The 20,202-nt window shown below is 38.7% G+C and overlaps 1 protein-coding gene across 4 annotated transcripts in view; it reads left to right on the forward strand.

Moving 5' to 3' along the window:
- The window catches only part of CHN1 (chimerin 1), a 200,560-nt gene that overhangs the window by 153,877 nt on the left and 26,481 nt on the right, over positions 1–20,202 (forward strand). The gene's annotated exons all lie outside the window — the stretch shown is intronic.

Raw genomic sequence — 20,202 nt, forward strand, 5'->3', positions numbered from 1 at the left:
AGACCCAATTACACTTCATGGGTAAATGCACTAGCATTTCTATAGTAACTGCCCAATAGTTATACAACTTTATGATGAAGTTCCTGAGATAAGAATACTGTTAGTGTAGACAAAATGGCATTAGTTTTGATGTTAGGGGGTATCTGTTTTCAGAAGATGATAAGGCTGGATACCCTGCTCCTCCATTTGTTTATTAATTTATTTAGTAGATAGAATGCACCAAGCTCTGTAGTAAGACAGTTCTTTCCAAATTTGCAATTTTTCCTGATTGTTAACACTAGCATTAATTTTACTAAAATGCCAAATACCGAGCCTCCAATATGCTCAGCTTTTTCCATAGTGAAAAAGATTTTTATGAACTTCAGATTATCTGGGGATAAAGGATACATCCCAGAATGCATGGGCTGTGTAATGATTGCCAATATTTCAAGGTAAACCAAGTAGTGTTTTCTCTCTTTCAACATTATTAAAGACTTGACCTTTTCAACCAGTCTTTGATGTAAAGTGAAATTGAGACCACTGATGTAAGTCCTAACTACCTCTTCCGTTTATGACCTAAACAGTCCCTCTAGGTCCTAGGCCTCAGTGTCTTGCATGATGTGCCACCTGGTCTTACAGGATTTTTATCAGGAAAATGATCCCAAATATATCCTTTTGCAAATACCAAGTTATATACATGTTTGGTCTCAAAAATAGCCATTTAGGTTCCTAAGCAGGAAATTATGTGAACTCTTTCAAAATGGTGAGATTTTAAAATATATCCCTCTGGTATGTTAAGCAGAAACAGATTGACCTGTTAAGGATGCCATTTTAGTGCTAAATTCATTGTACATGTTTTCTGTCAATATTGATAAAAAGCAAAGGGTAGGTCTGTTCAAGAATTTCATAAACAAACACATTCTTTCATTTTTGGGGTTCTGTCTTCCAGTAATTTCTAAGTTTTAATTTAACATGTGACTTTAATGAGCAGATTTTGTATAACCACAAAGTGCTGACTGTGGGACCAATTGTGACTCATAGCTCAGTACCAATACTGTTTTAAAATTCTAGGTGTTTTTTGTTGTTGTTGTTTGTAAAGAGCATATTAAAAAGTAGAAGTCTGCTTCCCTTTTTGGAGATAAAAAATTAAAATGAGCTTGGACTCACTGTTTTTTTAAAAAAGTATTTATGCTCAGGAAGAGCTCATGTTGGACAGTGGATTGCATTACATATTTTTTAGAGTTGCTAATAAGGTCAAAAGTCTCAAAATTTGACTCTTTCCATTGAAATTACTCTTTGTTTCTTAAAAAATGTTTCTGCGGGGTCGTGTTATAAAAAGGAGAGAGGGGGGCATACTTGACTTCCAGGGAAATCCCTAAAAGAATTCAGAGTCTGTGGCTGGAGCAGTGCTCTCCCACACAAATGCTCACTTAGAAGGTCACTGCCTGTGATATATAAGTATGTCCAGCTCAGAGATTTATTGTCGGGAAAGTCCTGAGCATTTACATACTGATAATCATTCATGTGGCCTTGCCATTGACTGTTTTTTGGTTGCTGAAAGTGCACTCTGCTGAACCACCAACCCACTCACCAAAGCCTCACTTCAGTGTGGTTTTCTTTTTTTGCCTCTTGCACTGCCTTGTTATATAACATTGCTCTGTGGTGTGGAACAGCTGTCAGATCTCATTTCAGAAGGTGAAGCCACGAGTATGTTGTACCTTTGGTGAAACCTGCCCCCCCTGCCCCCCCGCCAAAATTCAACTGGGCCTAACTCCATTGTTCTAGGCAGGTGTTTGGTTTTTTGTTATTGTGTTATTTATAATAAAAGAGAAAAAAACAGGAAGGCTTCCCATTTTGCTGTGTTATATAACACAGTCCCCCTCCATTATTACTTACAAGGAAGGATTTGATAAAGAATCTATCACAAGAAAGATAGGCGTCTTTCTTAGGGAGGTCATCATTTAAAAATAAATATACCACATCCTTTAAAAATGATTATCCTGTAAAGTTGTCAGCATATATTAGAGTGAAAATAATTTTAACTGTCTCCTGGGTCAACCTCTCATTTTAAGAACTGCCCCTATCCTATCACAACAGAGAGAGCAAGTGCACAAGTGCAAATTTCTTAAACCGACTTAAAAACTAAGCAAAACAAAACCACCTCTGCCATTAAAAGTCAGACACAGGCACCCCACCAGCAGTGACTGTATCCTACATCTGAGGCTCTCTGAATTGAGTGATAACTCAGATCCAGTCCTTGCCCTTAGGAACTTGCTTGCTGTTTGTGTGACCTTGGGCAGGTTGCTTCATCTCTGTAAACCTCTGGTTCTACATGAGAAAAGTTGAGTTACTGATATGTGTAGGTACATGATAACCACTATTCCTGTTATTACAAATTACCCCTAAGTGGATATTTTTTCTGAATCCATACCAAGACTGTTTCTTGCCCAGTAGCAGAGATCCTGATGCAGTTGAGAACCCTGGCATGATTGTGGTGCTAAAGAAAGCTCTTGCTTCTTTCTTAGCTCCCAGGCATAGTTATGTAAGAGCAGTGCATTTTCACGCACCACAGAATACAGTGAAATCTTGTGTATTTCTTTTACTTCCTTCAAATCATTCAATGTTCCATTTGGTATGTTTAATTCAAATAGCTCTTTAAGACAAAATCAAGATTACATATAATGCAATAATAATAACAGAGAACTGGCTACTTGGGCAAATTAATTAAAAGCAAACATGATGGATTATAGATACTTTTTTAATTTTTGTTTTATATTGGAATATAGTTGATTAACACTGTTGTGTTGGTTTCCAGTATACAGCAAAGTGATTCAGTTATACATATACATGAATCTATTCTTTTTCAAATTCTTTTTTCGTTTGGGTTATTGCAGAGTATTAAGCAGAGTTCCCTGTGCTATATAGTAGGTCCTTGTTGGTTATCTATTTTAAATATAGTAGTGTGTACATGTCAATCCCAAACTTCCAATCTATCCCTCCCACACCCCATAACCATAAATTTGCTCTTTGTCTGAATGAGTTTGTTTTGTAAATTAGTTCATTTGTATCATTTTTCTTAGATTCCACATATAAATGATATCATATGATAATTGCCTTTTTCTGTCTGACTCACTTCACATAGTATTATAATCTCCAGGTCCATTCGTGTTGCTGCAAATGACAGTATTTCCTTCTTTCTAATGGTTGAGTATTAATCCGTTGTGTATATGTACCACGTCTTCTTTATCCATTCATCTATTGATGGACATCTAGGTTGCTTCCATGTCTTGGTTATTGTATACAATGCTGCAGTGAATATTGGGGTGCATGTATCCTTGCAAACCAGGTTTTTCTCTAGATATATGCTGAGGAGTGGGATTGCAGGATCATATGGTAGTTCTATTTTTAGTTTCTTAAGGAACCTCCATACTGTTCTCCAGTGTCTGTACCAATTTACGTTCCTACCAACAGTGTACGCAAGGGTTCCCTTTTCTACACACTCTTTCCATTTATTGTTTGTAGACTTTTTTGATGATGGTCATTCTGAATGGTATGAGGTGATAGCTCATTGTAGTTTTGATTTGCATCTAATAAATTACCAGTGTTGAGCATTTTCAACATAGCATTTTCAATGTTGTTTCATGAGCGTCTTGACCATCTGTATGTCTTCTTTGGAGAAATGTCTATTTAGGTCTTCTGCCCATTTTTTAAATTAAATTACTTATTTTTTTATATTGAGCTATATGAGCTATTTGTATATTTTGGAAATTAATGCCCCAGTCGCATCATTTGCAAATATTTTCTCCTATTCTGTGGGTTATCTTTTTGTTTATGGTTTCCTATGGTTTGCAAAAGCTTTTGAGTTTAATTAGGTCCCTTTTGTCTATTTTTGTTTTTCCATTAACCTAGGAGATGGATCAAAAAAAGGTACGGCTTCATTTCATGTCAAAGAGTGTTCTGCCTATATTTTCCTCTAAGAACGTGGTATATTTTCCATCTGTTTGTGTCATCTTCAGTTTCTTTCATCAGTGGCTTACAGTTTATGGAGTATAGGTCTTTTGCCTCCTTATAGTTTTCAGAATACAGTTAGATTTATTCCTAGGTATTTTATTCTATTTGATGTGATATTAAATGGGATTTCTTTATTTCTTTCTGATCTTTCATTGTTAGTATATAGAAATGCAACAGATTTCTGTGTATTTATTTTCTATCCTGCAATTTTACCAAATTCGTTGATGAGTTCTGGTAATTTTCTGGTAGCATCTTTAGGATTTTCTGTATATAGTACCATGTCATCGGCAAACAGTGACAGTTTTACTTCTTTCCAGTTTGGATTCCCTTTATTTTTCTTCTTTGTTTGTCATGCATAGGACTTTCAAAATTATGTTGAAAAGTGGTGACAGCCGATATCCTTGTTTTCTACTAATCTTACAGGAAATGCTTTCAGCTGTTCACCATTGAGAATGATATTAGCTGTAGGTTTGTCATATATAGCCTTTATTATTTTGAGGTATGTTCCCTCTGTGCCCACTTTCTGGAGAGCTTTTATCATAAATGGGCGTTGACTTTTGTCAAAAGCCTTTTCTGCATCTATTGATTTTATCATATTGTTTTCTTCAGTTTGTTGACGTGGTGTTATCACATTGATTTGCGGTTATGGAAGCATCCTTGTACGCCTGGGCTAAATCTCACTTGATCATGCTGTGTGATCCTTTTAATGTATTGTTGGACTTGGATTGCTAGTATTATATTGAGGATTTTTGCATGTATGTTCATCAGTGATATTGGCCTATAAGTTTCTTTTTTGAGTGTTATTTTTGTCTGGTTTTGATATCAGGCTGATGGTGGCCTCATAGAATGAGGTTCGGAATATTCCTCTGCAGTTTCTTGGAATATCTGAGAAGGATAGCTGTTAACTCTTTAAGTGTTTGATAGAATTCACCTGTGAAGCCATCTCATCCTGGACTTTTGTTTCTTGGGATCTTTTAAATCACAGTTTCAGTATTTGTGATTGGTCTGTTCATATTTTCTGTTTCTTCCTGAGTCAGTCTTAGGAGATTATATCTGTCTAAAAATTTGTTCTTCTAGGTTGTCCGTTTTATTGGCATATAGTTGCTTGTAGTAGTCTCTTATGATCCTTTGTATTTCTGTGATGTCCATTGAAACTTTTTTTTTTCATTTCTAATTTTATTGATTTGATCCCTCTCCCTTTTTTTTTCTTGGTGAGTCTGGCTAAAGGTTTATCGATTTTATCTTTTCAAAGAACTAGCTTTTAATTTCATTGATCTTTTATTTCTTTATAATTTTTTTCTACTAACTTTAGTTGGGGGGGGGGTGTTCTTTTTTCTCTCATTGCTCCAAGTGTAAGGTTAGGTTGTGTATTTGTGATTTTCCTTGTTTCCTGAGGTGGGATTGTATTGCTGTTATACACTTCCCTCTTAGAACTGCTTTTGCTGTGTCCCATAGGTTTTGGATGGTATGCTTTTGTTTTCATGTCTCTAGGTGCTTTTTTCATTTCCTCTTTGATTTCTTCAGTGATCCACTGATTGTTTAGTAGCATATTGTTTAGCCTCCACATGTTTGTGTTTTTTACTTCTTTTCCCCTTTCCGTTGATTTCTAATCTCATAGTGTTGTGGTAGGAAAAGATGCTTGATATGATCTTAAATTTATCAAGGCTCACTTTGTGGTCCAGCATGTGATCTGTCCAGAATATTCCATGTGCACTTCAGAATGTGTATTCTGCTGCTTTTGGATAGAATGCCCTATAAATATCGAGTCCATCTGGTCTAATGTGTCATTTAAAGCCTGTGTTTTCTTACTGATTTTCTGTCTGGATGATCTGTCCATTGATGAAATTGAGGTGTTAAAGTCCTCCACTATTATTGTGTTAACGTCGATTTCTCCTTTTATGGTTGTTAGCATTTGCCTTATATATTGAGGTGCTCCTGAGTGCATATATATTTAAAATTGTTATACATTCTTCTTGGATTGATCCCTTGATCTTTATAGTGTCCTTCCCTGTCTCTTGTAACAACCTTTAAAGTCTGTTTTGTCTGAGTATTGCTACTTCAGCTTTCTTTTGATTTCTATTTGCATGGAATACCTTTTCCATCCCCTCACTTTCAGTCTCTATGTGTCCCTATATCTGAAATGGTTCTCTCATAGACAGTATATATATGGGTTCTGTTTTTGTATCCATTTAGCCAGCCTATGTCTTTGGTTGGAGCATTTAATCCATTTACGTTTAAGGTAGTTACTGAAATGTATTGGGTTGGCCAAAAAGTTCATTCTGAGTTTCCATAAGATCTTATGGAAAAGCATGAGCAAAATTTTAGGCCAACTCATATGTTCCTTTTGTCATTCTTTTTTTTTTTAATCAAAGGATAATTGCTTTACAGAATTGTGCTGGTTTCTGCCAGACTTCAACATGAATCAGCCATAAGTATACATATGTCTCCTCCCTCTTAAACCGTCCGCCTGCTCCCCTCCCAGTCCCAGCCCTCTAGATTGTTGCAGAGCTCAACTCAGGTTTGAGTTCCAAGTCATGCAACAAATTCCCATTGCCTATTGCCATTCTTAATTATTTTGGATTTGGTTTTGTAGATGTTTTCTCTTCCTTTCTTCTTTTGCTCTCTCATGACTTGATGACTAACTTTAGTGTGTTTGGATTCCTTTTTTGTTTTTGTGTATCTAGTGTAGATTTTCAATTTGCAGTTACCATGAGGTTTTGATACAGCAGTCTGTATAGAAACAAGATTGTTTTACGTTGCTGGTCTTCTAATTTCAAATGCATTTCCAATGTCCTGCATTTGTGCTCTCCTCTCCTCACAATTGCCGGTTTTGATATATTTGTGTGCAGATAATTTCTTTCCCTTACGGTGTGTTTGCCTTTACCAGTGAGCTTTTCCATTTATAATTTTTCATTTCTAGCTGTGGCCTTTTCTGCCTAGAAAAGTAGTAAGTTCCTTTAGCATTTGTTGCAAAGCTGGTCTGGTGGTGCTGAATTCTCTTATTTTTTGCTTGTCTGTAAAGTTTTTGATTTCTCCATCAAATCTGAACAAGAGCCTTGCTGGATGGAGTATTCTTGGTTGTAGCTTCTTTCCTTTCATCACTTTAGATATCTCATGCCACTCCCTTCTGGCCTCCAGAGTTTCTGCTGAGAAATCAGCTGATAACTTACAAGGGAACTCCCATAAGGTTATTTGTTGCTTTTCCCTTGTTACTTTTAATGTTCTCTGTCTTTTTGTCAATTTGATTACTGTGTGTCTTGGTGTGTTCTTCCTTGGATTTATCCTGTATGGAACTCTGTACTTCTTGGACTCAGCCGGTCTCACAGCATTTATTAAAAAACTGTTTCATATTAAAGACTTACATATAAGCCCTGAAACCAAAAATCTAGAAGATGAAAACATACAGGAAAATGTTTTTGACATTGATCTTGGCATTGATTATTTACATATAGCCCCAAAAGCATAGGAAGCAAAAGCAAAAGATAGGTAAGTAGAAACTTTTGCACAGTAAAGGTAACAGTCAAGAGTGAAAAGGCAACCTGTGGATTAAGAAAACATTGACATTTGCAAATCGTGTATCTGGTAAGAGGTTAATATCCAAAATATATAGGGACGTCATACCAAAACACTCATTTCAGAAATGAGCAAAGGACCTAAATAGACCTTTCTCAGAAGATAGACAGATGGTCAACAGCTGTATGAAGAGGTGCTCACATCACCAGTCATCAGGGAAATACAAACCAAAACAAGGTATATCATCTCACACCTGTTAGAATGTCTGTTGTCAGAAAGACAAATAACCAGTGTAGGAGAGGGTGTAAAGGAAACCCTCATGCACTGTTGATGGGAATGTAAATTGGTACAGCCACTAAGGAAAACATTATAGAGGTTCCTCAAAAAATTGAAACTAAAACTGTTGGTGTATGTGACCCAGCAGCAGGTCACCTTTCACTCTGTTGATTTCTTTTGCTGTGCAGAAGATCGTTAGATATAGTCTCACTTGCCCATTTTTTGCTCTTGTTCTTTTCAAATTTGGCGAGAGATTTGGAAGTTTGTCTTTCTTGGAGACTATTAGTGGGATTTCTTAGGAGTCCTATTTCTTTTATGGGATTAAAAAACAAAGTATTAGAGAGTAATTTAGCTTTTGGGGGAAACTTTGCAAGTTTGTTTTCAAGGTGTACTGTGTCTTTTATGAAATTAAAAACCAAATAATTTAAAAACAAAACAAGCTTTTAAGATGTTAAGGTTGCCACTTTTAAACACCTTGAGGACGAGCCTGGCACTCTGTCACCAGAACCTATCCTAGTTCTTATTTTCAACCAGTATCCTAATTTGAGACCCTCTGTCAGAGAGCTGCATCTAATACAGTATTGATTATTTCCATCATGTCTGTCTGTGCTGTTGACAATGTTTTAGAAAATGAGGTTTCTCCAAAATGTTTCCTAAAGTGGAGAATCAGCCTGGCATATGACTCTCAACACAGTAACAAGTTAAGGATGTAAATCCTTAGAAAGAACACACAATTTTGAAAAGTCACCTCCTCTACAATTCTTTTCTCTTAGTATTTTAGTTTTTGTCCACACAGTAATCTAACCTTCAAGGATTTGGGACATGTTCATGCTTTATAGGCAACTTTTTATAGTCGTTTGTATCATATATCCATCCCCCCTCGCCCCCAGAGTTAATTTAGGATTAAGTCTTAATTCTGTTCATGTGTAATATTTCATATCTCTGTTTTCTACAACCTTGACACATTATACTTTTCTTCATTTTCTTTGTGGCCCATTATATCAACATTCCTTGGGAGACAGTCTAAAAGTGAAGCTTGTTGTGGCTTTAATAAAATAATCAAAGTTTATGCTTGAGGAATATGTACATGTCATAACATCTTCTCTATATCTCAGTACAATTATTACCCTTATTAGTTAGCATTCAGTTTTCTTATGTAACAGTAGATACGGAGAAGGCAATGGCACCCCACTCCAGTACTCTTGCCTGGAAAATCCCATGGATGGAGAAGCCTGGTAGGCTGCAGTCCATGGGGTCTCGAAGAGTCAGACACGACTGAGCGACTTCACTTTCACTTTTCACTTTCCTGCATTGGAGAAGGAAATGGCAACCCACTCCAGTGTTCTTGCCTGGAGAATCCTAGGGACGGTGGAGCCTGGTGGACTGCCATCTACGGGGTCGCACAGAGTCGGACACGACTGAAGTGACTTAGCAACAGTAGATAGCCCAAAATATCATTGCCCAAAGGGCAGAGAGAACAGACACATAGACACCAAAAGAAATGGAATATAAATCTAGGAAAGATCTTTTTAAGTGAAGAGAGCACATGCAGATATTGATTTTTCTTGCTTAGATATTTTATCACAGCACTACTGATAGCTGAGAAACCACTACAGATTATTTTCCAATAAATAACATAACAATAGCTTTTTTTTTTTTTTCAGGCTTACTAACCTCTCATCTTAAATTACATTAATATTCTTTCTGCTGCTAGAATAGGAAAGATAGAAAAGGGGAAATAGCCCAGTGGCGGTACACTCCTGAAGAAAATAATCAACTGCTTATTTTCTATATGTGTGTATTTTGTAGAGAGCAAAAGTAGAACCGGGTGTGTTTTTAAAGTGTTATCCAGACATAGAAGTTGAAAAGAATACATTCATTTTTAGGTCATGGGAGCCAGAGGATTCTTGAATCTCCTCCAGTCTGTTGCAGTGGAGATGACATTTTTGGCTATGTGAATGGATTTGCCCAAATCAGGCCTGAATGTGAAGTTCATTCTCTCTCTTTTGTAGAACTCCCTATGTTTGGAGTCCTAGCCCTTACGTGTTCCACACCCTGATGGCTGCTTGTGGCTCTGCCCTGCAAGCTCGCACAGTGTGTTCATAAAGTGAAGATCCACCTCTCAGAGGCCTGTAATTTTGCTTTCACGGTTTGCTATTACAGCTCATTACTCCACCATTGTATGATGTTGATTCAGTGTGTCTTTTTAGAAATCCACTTGGAACCCAAACTGATATTTACCATTTGAAAGAACAGATGGGAGACTTTCCATCCAAGTGTCCGAAAGACCAACCCATGCTCTCTGAGGCAAAGTGGGAAATTACTGGCTCGCATAGTAGGAAGAGTCCAGTGTTACTTGAAGGCATCCCTTGGCCCAGGGCTTAAAATGCTACCAGAACTCTGCCACCCAGTTCTGTCTTCATTTGTAGGCTCCCTCTGGTGACAGGATGGCTGGCAGAGGTTCCTGTTCTGTATATGAGCAGATTCTAGTCAGCTGCTTAAAGACTATTTGAGCAAAGGGCTTGGCAGGCATTCACCCAATTATCTTATATGCCCATCTCTGAACCAGTAGCTCTGGTTCAAGGGAATGGAATGTGCCGATTGGCTTGGATCTAGGTCACATACCTTCCGCTGGAGCTGGGGATAGGGTCAGCTACATACAGTTCACATGGGTTGAAAACTGTTAGCCAAAGACAAGACATTTATTCTGTATGGCTGAAAAATAAGAAATGCCCATTACAACATTAAATGACAAATGAAATCACCAGTTACAAAATCCTAGTGTACAGCTCACTGAATATAATGTTAATGTAACACTTGGCTGAGAGAAGTGCACATGTAGAGCAGGAGGGTAAAAGAATCCAGAAGCAGTTCAGCCTGTAGAAAGGGCAGTGAGGACTTCTGATTAGGTTAATGCCATTTGACGTGTGTTGAAATGGATGCCCAGAAAAGTCGCAGGTTCAAGCTCACATGAAAGATCAGTTTTAGAATCAAGAACATAATCTCAACTCCCACTTTCAGCCGTGATGGAAGAAATAGATATACCTTCCCATCTTACACAACTAGCAAACCATAAAAAGTATACAAAACAACAGTCAGACATTGAACAACAGGTATTACAGTTCTGTGATACCTAAAGAAGGAACACAAGCAAGGTGAGTCTTAAGATTGCTCTCACTCATTGCGTGAAGGCAGTGTCCAGGCCACAGCACATGGAGGGGGAATCCTCTGGTCTAACCAAGTTGAGGACACAGATTGGAGTTTGGTAAGACAAAGAAGCTAAAATTTGGGGGGCAGAGTACCTGGGGGACAGAGCTGTGCACAGAGCTCTGGAGTTCTGCATAGGCGTCTTCATGAGTCTTTTGAGTGAGTGCTTATCTACACCTGCATGAGAAAAAACTATCAGAAAACCACCAGAAAGCAACAGGCTGAATAATTACTGAAATTCACCCTAGGCTGAGCATAGTTTTGCCCACCTGAGAGTAGAAGTGGAAAGACATCATAATAGATGAGGCATTGTTTTACAAGTCGTCAGGATGGTATCATCTTAGGAGTATGATTACATTACCAGTAGACTAAAGGCTGCAGTGAGCAAAGAAAGGGAAGCTGTTTAAAACAATCCAAATGGAATCTCTAGAGATAAAAAAACATGCCTGAAATTTAGAATACACTGGATGGTGTTAATAGCATACTAGGTAGCAGAGAAGATGAAGATTATTGAACCAGAAGACTCAGTAATAAAAATATCCAAAATGGAGGACAGAGACCCGGGGCAGGGGGTGGGGGCCCAGCATCAGAGACCAGTGGGACAGTATCCATCTACCTTAGGTGCAACTGGAGTCAGAAGACACAATGGTGGGAGGTCATGGGGTAAAACAATTATTTGAAGCTGTAATTACCAAGAATTGTGTACCTTTGATGAAAACCCACAGATCCAAGAAGTGCTATGAGCACCAAATAGAAAAAACATGAAAACACCACTAGGCACATCATAATCAAATTGCTGAAAACCAGTGCTAAAGAGAAAATTGTAAGAGCAGCAGAGAAACAAAGAGAACACCAGGTTATGGGTAAGAAATTTTCTTCCTAAAGTGGTACTCTGCTTCAGCCTGAGAGGTGAAGTTTTAATCCCTTACATATGGTAAAATATGTACAAGATGTCTCTAGGCTCTGGAAATTAAACGTGTATTTGGTTTCTCTTGAATTTTATTTTCACACTCCATTTTCATTATGTATTTGTAGTTTTATGGTTTTATAGGACCTTAAATGTGCACACTCACAACTAGAAATAGAATGTACATTTTTTTAGAAGAAGAGGTTAACATCTTTAAAGATTATTTCAGTGTAGGAAAAATATGTCAACAGAAGAAGCGTATTTTGCTCTGTCACTAGTACTGCATAGATGGAGGAGCCTGGTAGGCTATAGTCCATGGGGTCTCAGAGAGTCCGACACGACTGAGCAACTTCACTTTCACTTCACTAGTTCTGTTGGGAAGTGGGGAGAATACATACAGATGCTGAAAGACAGCAAAATTCTCATCAGTAATTATGCAAAACAAGGGAATAACATCTTTACTCAACAATAATAATAAAACTATATTCTAGAATAACTGTATTCTGCAAAAAAATCTTTCAAATATGAAGACAATATTTTTTAAACAACAACAAAAAAAACCCTGAGTGATTCCATCACCAAGAGACCTATAAAAAAGAAAAATAATACCAGATGGAAATTTAGGTCTGTACAAAACAATAAAGAATGCCAGAAATACTAAACATGTAGGTAAGTGTAAAAATATGTTTTTCCATCATTTTAGTGTTTTTTTTTTAATTAATTTACTGTTTGAAGCAAAAATAGTAATATGTAGTTTGCCCAAGTAACACAAATTACAGTAGCATAAAGTATAGGGTCGGAAAGTGGAAATGTACTGTTGTAAGATACACTATACATGAGGTGGTAGAATATTGTTTGAAGGTAGACTATAATATTGTTAAAGATGTATATGGTAAACCTTAGAACAAACTCTAAAGATTAAAAGTTATAAGCTAATAGTGTAGACAGAATGGATTCATAAAAAGTATGCAAGAAAAAAATGCAAATGAAATATATAGAAAACAAAAGCGAGATGACAATTTAAAGCCAATTATATTGAGAGCTACACTAAATGGAACCTAAACTACACACTCCGTTAAAAGAGAGAGGTTGTTGTCAGATTGGATTTAAAAACCAAGATGTAACTATATTCTGTCCACAAGAAACCCACTTTAAAGAGACAGAGAAATAAAAAGATTTATCATATAAACAGTAGTTCAAAGAAAGTTCAAATGGCTATACTTAAACATAGTAGTTTTCAGAACTAGAAGTATTATTGGCAGTAAAAAGGGTAAAATTCATCAGGAGGACATAGTTTAAAATTTATATGCACCTAATATCAGAGATTCAAAATACATAAAGCAGCAACTGAAAAGTGAAATGGGCAGGTCCACAATTACAGATGGAGATCTCTGCACTTATCTCACAGTGATAGGACAGACAGACAAATAGAACAGACGTGAAATCAGTAAGGATTTAGAAGGCTTGAACAACAGTATCAAACGTGGTATTTGCAGAGGATTCTACTTGGCAACAGAGAAGGCAATGGCACCCCACTCCAGTACTCTTGCCTGGAAAATCCCATGGACGGAGGAGCCTGGTAGGCTGCCGTCCATGGGGTCGCTAAGAGTCAGACATGACTGAGCGACTTCACTTTCACTTTTCACTTTCATGCATTGGAGAAGGAAATGGCAACCCACTCCAGTGTTCTTGCCTGGAGAATCCCAGGGACGGGGGAGCCTGGTGGGCTGCCGTCTATGGGGTCGCACAGAGTCGGACACGACTGAAGAGACTTAGTAGTAGTAGTAGTAGCTACTTGGCAACAGCAGAATACACAAACTATTCAAATGAACATGAAAAGTTTACCAAGATAGACAATATTCTGGGCCATAAAACAAGTGTCAATAAATATAAAAGGATTGAAATCATATAAAGCATATCCTCTTACCACAACAGAATTAAATTCAAAATCTGAAAATGTTTCCACATGTTTAGAAATTAAACAACTTACTATTAAATAACTCATGAATTAAAGAAGTGATCATAGGAACATTAGAAAATATTTTAGCCTGAATAAGAGGAAAACTACAACATACCAAAATTCTTTGGAATGTGGCTAAAATAGTGCTTAAATTTAACTTTGTACCATTAAATGCCTATTTTGGGGGGGAAAGGTCAAATTAATTAGCTAAACTTTGACCTTAGGAAACTAGAAAAAAAAGACCCAATTAACCTGATAGAAAAACAGTAGAGAAAATTTGGATCTCTTTTACTAGAGCTTTAAAAAGAGTTTGACCTACATAGAATTTTTTGTGCATTTTAGTGAAACCTTTTCCAGGTGATTAGAGGAATATTCATAATAAAACAACAAACTGCTTCAGGTGACATTTTTACAACTATAAGCCAAAGAGAGATTGAAACCTGGCTTTGAGGAACTGTGACTATTAGTACAGACTTGGCTTTGAGAAATTGCAGATCATAAGATAATGTGGATTAGTCTGAGCTTTTTTGTCTCTTAGTGTTGAGTTTACATCCTATAACGTGGTATAGAGATTATCTGTCACTCAGCTGTGGATGGTACAGTGGTTTTTATTGCACAACCTAGTTGATTCATTTATTGTATTTTCCTATTATCCTTTGATAATACGACTTTAGGAGATTGATATTTTGAAGTGTTGATTTTTCCCTACTGATATTTAAATGCAACATTAGTCCAAGTAATGAATCTAAACTTTCAAAGTAGAAGTGTTTTAGGTATGGTGTTCGACATTTTAAAACTTTTTAGCCATAGTTCAGTTTAGAGACAAAGCTCTCATTAGAGCTCCTATAAAAAGAAATTAAAAGAAATTTGCTTCTGAAACTTGAAAAACGGCTGAACATTAAATTATAGGTTCTATAATGCTTTAAACACCCATATTTTAGAATGGAAAGTTTTTAAATTACTGGGTGATATTTATTGTTACATCATTTATTACGCAAACTTCACCTTGTAATGTGATAAATAAATGCCTTGAGTAGTTTGGTGTTTCCACTGCCTGATTCCTGGATTTCAAGTTGATGGCTCTGTGTAAGGGGCCAGTCTGGCAGCTTAGAACATTGACACCAGAAACTGTGTTTTAGCACTAATGAAGTTGTATATGAGCCTAAGCTGGAGAAGGCAATGGCACCCCACTCCAGTACTCTTGCCTGGAAAATCCCATGGACGGAGGAGCCTCGTAGGCTGCAGTCCATGGGGTCGTGAAGAGTCGGGCGCGACTGAGCGACTTCACTTTCACGTTTCACTTTGATGCACAGGAGAAGGAAATGGTAACCCACTCCACTATTCTTTCCTGGAGAATCCCAGGGACAGAGTAGCCTGGTGGACTGCCGTCTATGGGGTCACACAGAGTTGGACACGACTGAAGCAACTTAGCAGCATGAACCTAAGCTAGTTCACTTGTCTGTACCACATTAACTCAGCTGTAATTTTAGAGATATTTCTCCCTCACTGGGATAGTGTTGATGTGGAAAGATAGATCATGAAGGAAGCCATAAAGAAATTTAACCTTTGTTAACAAGGCCCAAGAGGGTGACAGAGGATGAGATGGTTAAATAGCATCACCAACTCAATTGACATGAATTTGAGCAAACTCTAGGAGATGGTGAAGGACAGGGAAGCCTGGTGTGCTGCAGTCCATGGGGTCGCAAAGAGTTGGACATGACTTAGCAACTGAACAACAAGACCTTGTATAGGATTGTGGTGAATGGACTGTGTGACTAGAATTGATAATACATTATTTTTTCTGTACATGCTTATGTTTAAAGAATTGTTTTATATACCTTTTAATAAAAATCATTTGTATGTTTTACATGTGGAATCAGAACTAAATTATTAATAGTGTCCTGATAATTGTCTTAATAGTAAAGCATGGCTAGTGTTGTAGTCTGACCATGTTACGATAGCTTTTGCCTATAGTTATTTCTCATATTTAGGGGGATACCACTGATTGGTGATATGACCAAGGTATGACCAGGAGTCTCACGATACCTCCCTCAATTCTGAACAGTTTTCTCACTCTTGAAACCTAAGGTTACTGAGTTTTCTGTCCTTTGTCCTCCTTTCACCGAGATACATACCTTTGACGGTATTAACTACTTGTGTGGTGAAGTGAGTACCTCACAGCCCCTGCACGATCGTGGGTAGTAGCCAGGTGTGGACGCTGTTAGCACCTGGACACCTGGCAAAGGGGACATTTGCCCAGTGCTTCCATGCACACAGAACCCCCTTGAGGTTGGCCAGAGGCTGTGCCCCTCCTCCTTTACCAGGCATCCTCCAGCCCCAAGCATTGCTTGAGGCCACATTTCAGCATGTGCTCCAGGCACTCCTCCTGCCTTTCCTGCCCTGGGCACCACCTTACAGTAGAACAAGTCGGGAGGCACGGTCAGTGCCATGTCAGTGCTGCTGGCTTAACCATACCCAAACCTTACTGTTTGGTATAGACTTCTCCTGAAGAACGTTAAGACCACTCATAGTTTAAATAACAAGGCAAGAAGTACTGCTCTGATACTAAAAGAAAAAAAGTGTTAGTCGCTCAGTTGTGTTCCATTCTTTGTGACCCCCGTGGACTGTAGCCTGCCAGGCTTCTCTGTCCATGGGATTCTTCTCCAGGCAAGAATACTGGAGTAGGTAGCTATTCCTTTCTCCAGGGGATCTTCCTGACCCAGGGATCAAACCCAGGTCTCCTGCATTGAAGGCAGATTCTTTACCACTAAGCCACCAGGAAGCTATAATACTAAAGATACTCCTATTTTTAAGTTCCCCCTCCCTCCCATTTTTTTTTCCCCCTGCAGGGTACCTCTGTACAGTTTTAAGTGTTTGTTGCTAATGATAATAGCCAATGTTCTGCAGTCTCGTCTCATTATTTAGTATCAATCAAAATATACCTTAACCACAAAGAAGTCAAATTAGGACCAAAATTCTAAATCCCAGACCTTTTGGATCAAAATTAAGCCATCTCAGGAAGACTAAAATTGGCTACTTAAAAGAGTACATTCAGGTGCCCTAAAGATAAAAATGAAAAGAGAAAAAAAAAAAAGCCTTTCGTGCCCAGCTGCCTGCCTACCTACATTCCTTTTGTTTTGATTTTGATCATCTGTTCTCTCCCTTCGTTGCCTAATATCACACTGGAGAACTGACTCATCAGAGCCTCCCAAATGAAGAGCGGCAGCTGAAATGTCATTCCCACCTTTCCAGGCAAAATTTCATTTCCCCTAATGTTCTTATCGCCTCCAACATAGTTTATATTTGCAGCAGGCTTTGCAGGCACTCTCCTTGGCTGTTTGCATTCATGCTTATTTCTAGAGGTAGTGTTATGGCTTGGGAGGAATAATGAAGATGTGATTTTTTCTTTCTGTTGCCATAGCATAGAATTCTTTTCTGCTGTTTCTGTTACTGACATTCAAACTGGAGATGTGAACGTCAGAAACCTGAGAAGCAGACGTGCTGGTTTTCTTATGGAAACCAGGGTTCGTGTTAATGTGACGGTAGGCCCAGTTAAGAACCGCTTCAGATTATCTAGATTGATACCCAGGAGACACAGGGCCCTTGGCCTGTGCCATGTGGACCCCGCAGGAGCCCACCCATCTCACTCCCTGTCTCCTTTTCAGCCTGTTTCTGCCCGTTACCCACCCTGTGACAGACATGTTAGGTCCTCTAGTTAATACAGTCTCTCATCTTCGTTTTTAAGGTGATTGATGTGACAGGAGGTATTCACAGGTGAGAGCAGTCTCAGATGCCATGTAATACAGTTGTCTTTTTTCCAGTTGCAAGAGAAGAGGTCCTTAAAGCAAGTTGCTCTGCCCTTTGTTCATGGCAGTATAATTCATGCCATGTACTGCATCACTTTCATTTGTCAAGATGTACCAAAGGCTTTTGGCCTAGGAAAAAATACCTGTGGCCAGGTTAAAAGGTAGCTTTCCTCAGGACCATCTCTGACCTCACTAATACCGTTACATGCTGACGCTGATTGGGATCAAAACATTCCCCCAAGGAATCCCTTTTTTACAAATTAATCAAGTGATTGGTTTAAATAACCAAAAGGAAGAAACAGTGCCGTTTATAAAGGAATTGGTTATTTTCCCACCTTATAAAGCCAGCGTATGTCATTAAGGTCATACAGTGCACAACAGAAGCTGAGGTGCCCTCTGCTTATAAGAAACAGTAAATAGAGACTAAAGAATGTTACAGAATAAAGCATGATGCTACTAACACATTCTTTTTCACAGGACCAGTATCCCTCAGCCTTAGCTATAAGAAGCACAGACAAGGAGCCAGAAGTTTGGTGGGTTTGGTTTGATTTGGTTTGATTTGTTAATGCCTTCAAGAGGAAGATAGGTGATACATTTTCTTGATCTACATCCAGCGCTAGCAAAGTTACCTTATCAGATTTCCCGGTTTACAACTAAGAATTAGTGGTTGGAAAAGGGAAAAGGGTTAGGAAGAGAGAAAAAGAGCTGACAGCCTTGGAGAATAAGAAGAAACAGGAAAACTAAAACACAGACTTATATAAACATAAAAATCTGGGACAATTTACAAAAATTCCCTAAAAAATTACACATGGAAAATGTCACTTAATGAGTGTCTGTTCGTTGTGTTATGAAGACGTCAGTAATCTTGATTCCCTGAGTGCTGACCTGTGCAGATGTCTAAGACTGTTTGCTGTATACGACAGGGCATCTCAGGCACAAGCCATTCTCTTCTATAACCTAGCGCTTGCCTGAGCTCCTTATGAACAACTTAGGCCTCCTTTCTTCCAGATTCCAGCCTAGCTCTCTCTTAGCATACTCCTAAGCAGAAAGAACCTCCAAGATGCAACTTTTGACCTTTTAATTATTGTATTTTGAATGTCCATTACATTTCTGATTAAATCATTCTGAGACGGGTAGTCAGAATACAACCGTATCTAGTAAGCAGAATTATCTGTAGGTGTCAGTGCCCTGGAGCTTCGTCTGCAGGCGTAACGAGGGCCCTGTTTCTGTGGTGCCAGATAGAGCAGAACAACTGGAAATCATACAGCTATTCTAAGTTGTACAGTTTGTACAATTGTTAAAGGTATCTTTTTTTGAATCAGTAAAATATGTGATATAAACATCATTGCTAATGTAAAACTGCATATAAAATAAAACATTCAGATAAAGCTCAAATGTTACACAATCACCCTTTTTAAAAGAAAGTGTGGGACTCTGTGGGAGAGGGAGAGGGTGGGAAGATTTGGGAGAATGGCATTGAAACATGTATACTATCATGTATGAAACGAGTCGCCAGTCCAGGTTCGATGCACGATGCTGGATGCTTGGGGCTGGTGCACTGGGACGACCCAGAGGGATGGTATGGGGAGGAAGGAGGGAGGAAGGTTCAGGATGGGGAACACATGTATACCTGTGGCAGATTCATTTTGATATTTGGCAAAACCAATACAATATTGTAAAGTTTAAAAATAAAATTAAAAAACAACAACAAAAAAACAAATGACAAGAAAAAGAATTTTGCCAAGAAGGGGAAAAAAAAAAAGTGTGCATCACTTTTTCTTTAATGCACTTTACACTGTTACAGCAGTGATATGATTATAATGCCATCCAGGAAAGAGACTTGCTTTCAAGTACAGCAGCCCTTCTCCGAATTTCTGACCAGTTCCAGTTCCTATTCCCCACTTTTTCTAAACTTCATTTGCTTCATGACTGAACTTCCTTCCTAACACAACAGCAGCTAAACTGTCAAGTATGCACTCCCTTAGCCTTCTGGGTCCTGGGCTCCCACTGCTGCTCTGCAGAGCCATCCTCTCCCCTTACCCTTGGCCCTCCCACCTCGGGGAAGAAAGAGTCGTCTGCTCTTACTCAGAGCTAGTCCCTCTGCCCTGGTCCCATCTCCACTGGGTGCCCACAGGAAACTTACTCCACGAGCTACCTCCTCTGTCTCCATCCTTTCCGCTCTTCCCCTCCCACCTCACTCCCAGACCTGTTCCTCTGCTTCTGTTCCCCTGTTAATGCCATCTTCCCTCATCAGCAGGCCCCAAAGCCTAAGACTTGGCCCCCGTCCTCCTCCTCTCCCTTGCCTGTGACTCAGTCCGTTACCAAGTCCTACTGACCCTGCCTCCGCGCTCTCAGTCAGCACTGCCTGAGTTCAGGTCCACATCATCCAGCACCTGAACCACTGCTGTAGCAGCCTGCCTGGTCTGTCTTCCTCCAGCCTTGATCCCTTAACTGTGTCACTTTCCTTAAAAATCTTCAGTGGCCCTGCATTGCTGACTGAACAAAGTATATGTTTGCATGTATGGAAGAGGCCCCATGTGCCC

Source organism: Bos javanicus, chromosome 2 (assembly GCF_032452875.1).
Source record: "Bos javanicus breed banteng chromosome 2, ARS-OSU_banteng_1.0, whole genome shotgun sequence".
Lineage (NCBI taxonomy): Eukaryota > Metazoa > Chordata > Mammalia > Artiodactyla > Bovidae > Bos > Bos javanicus.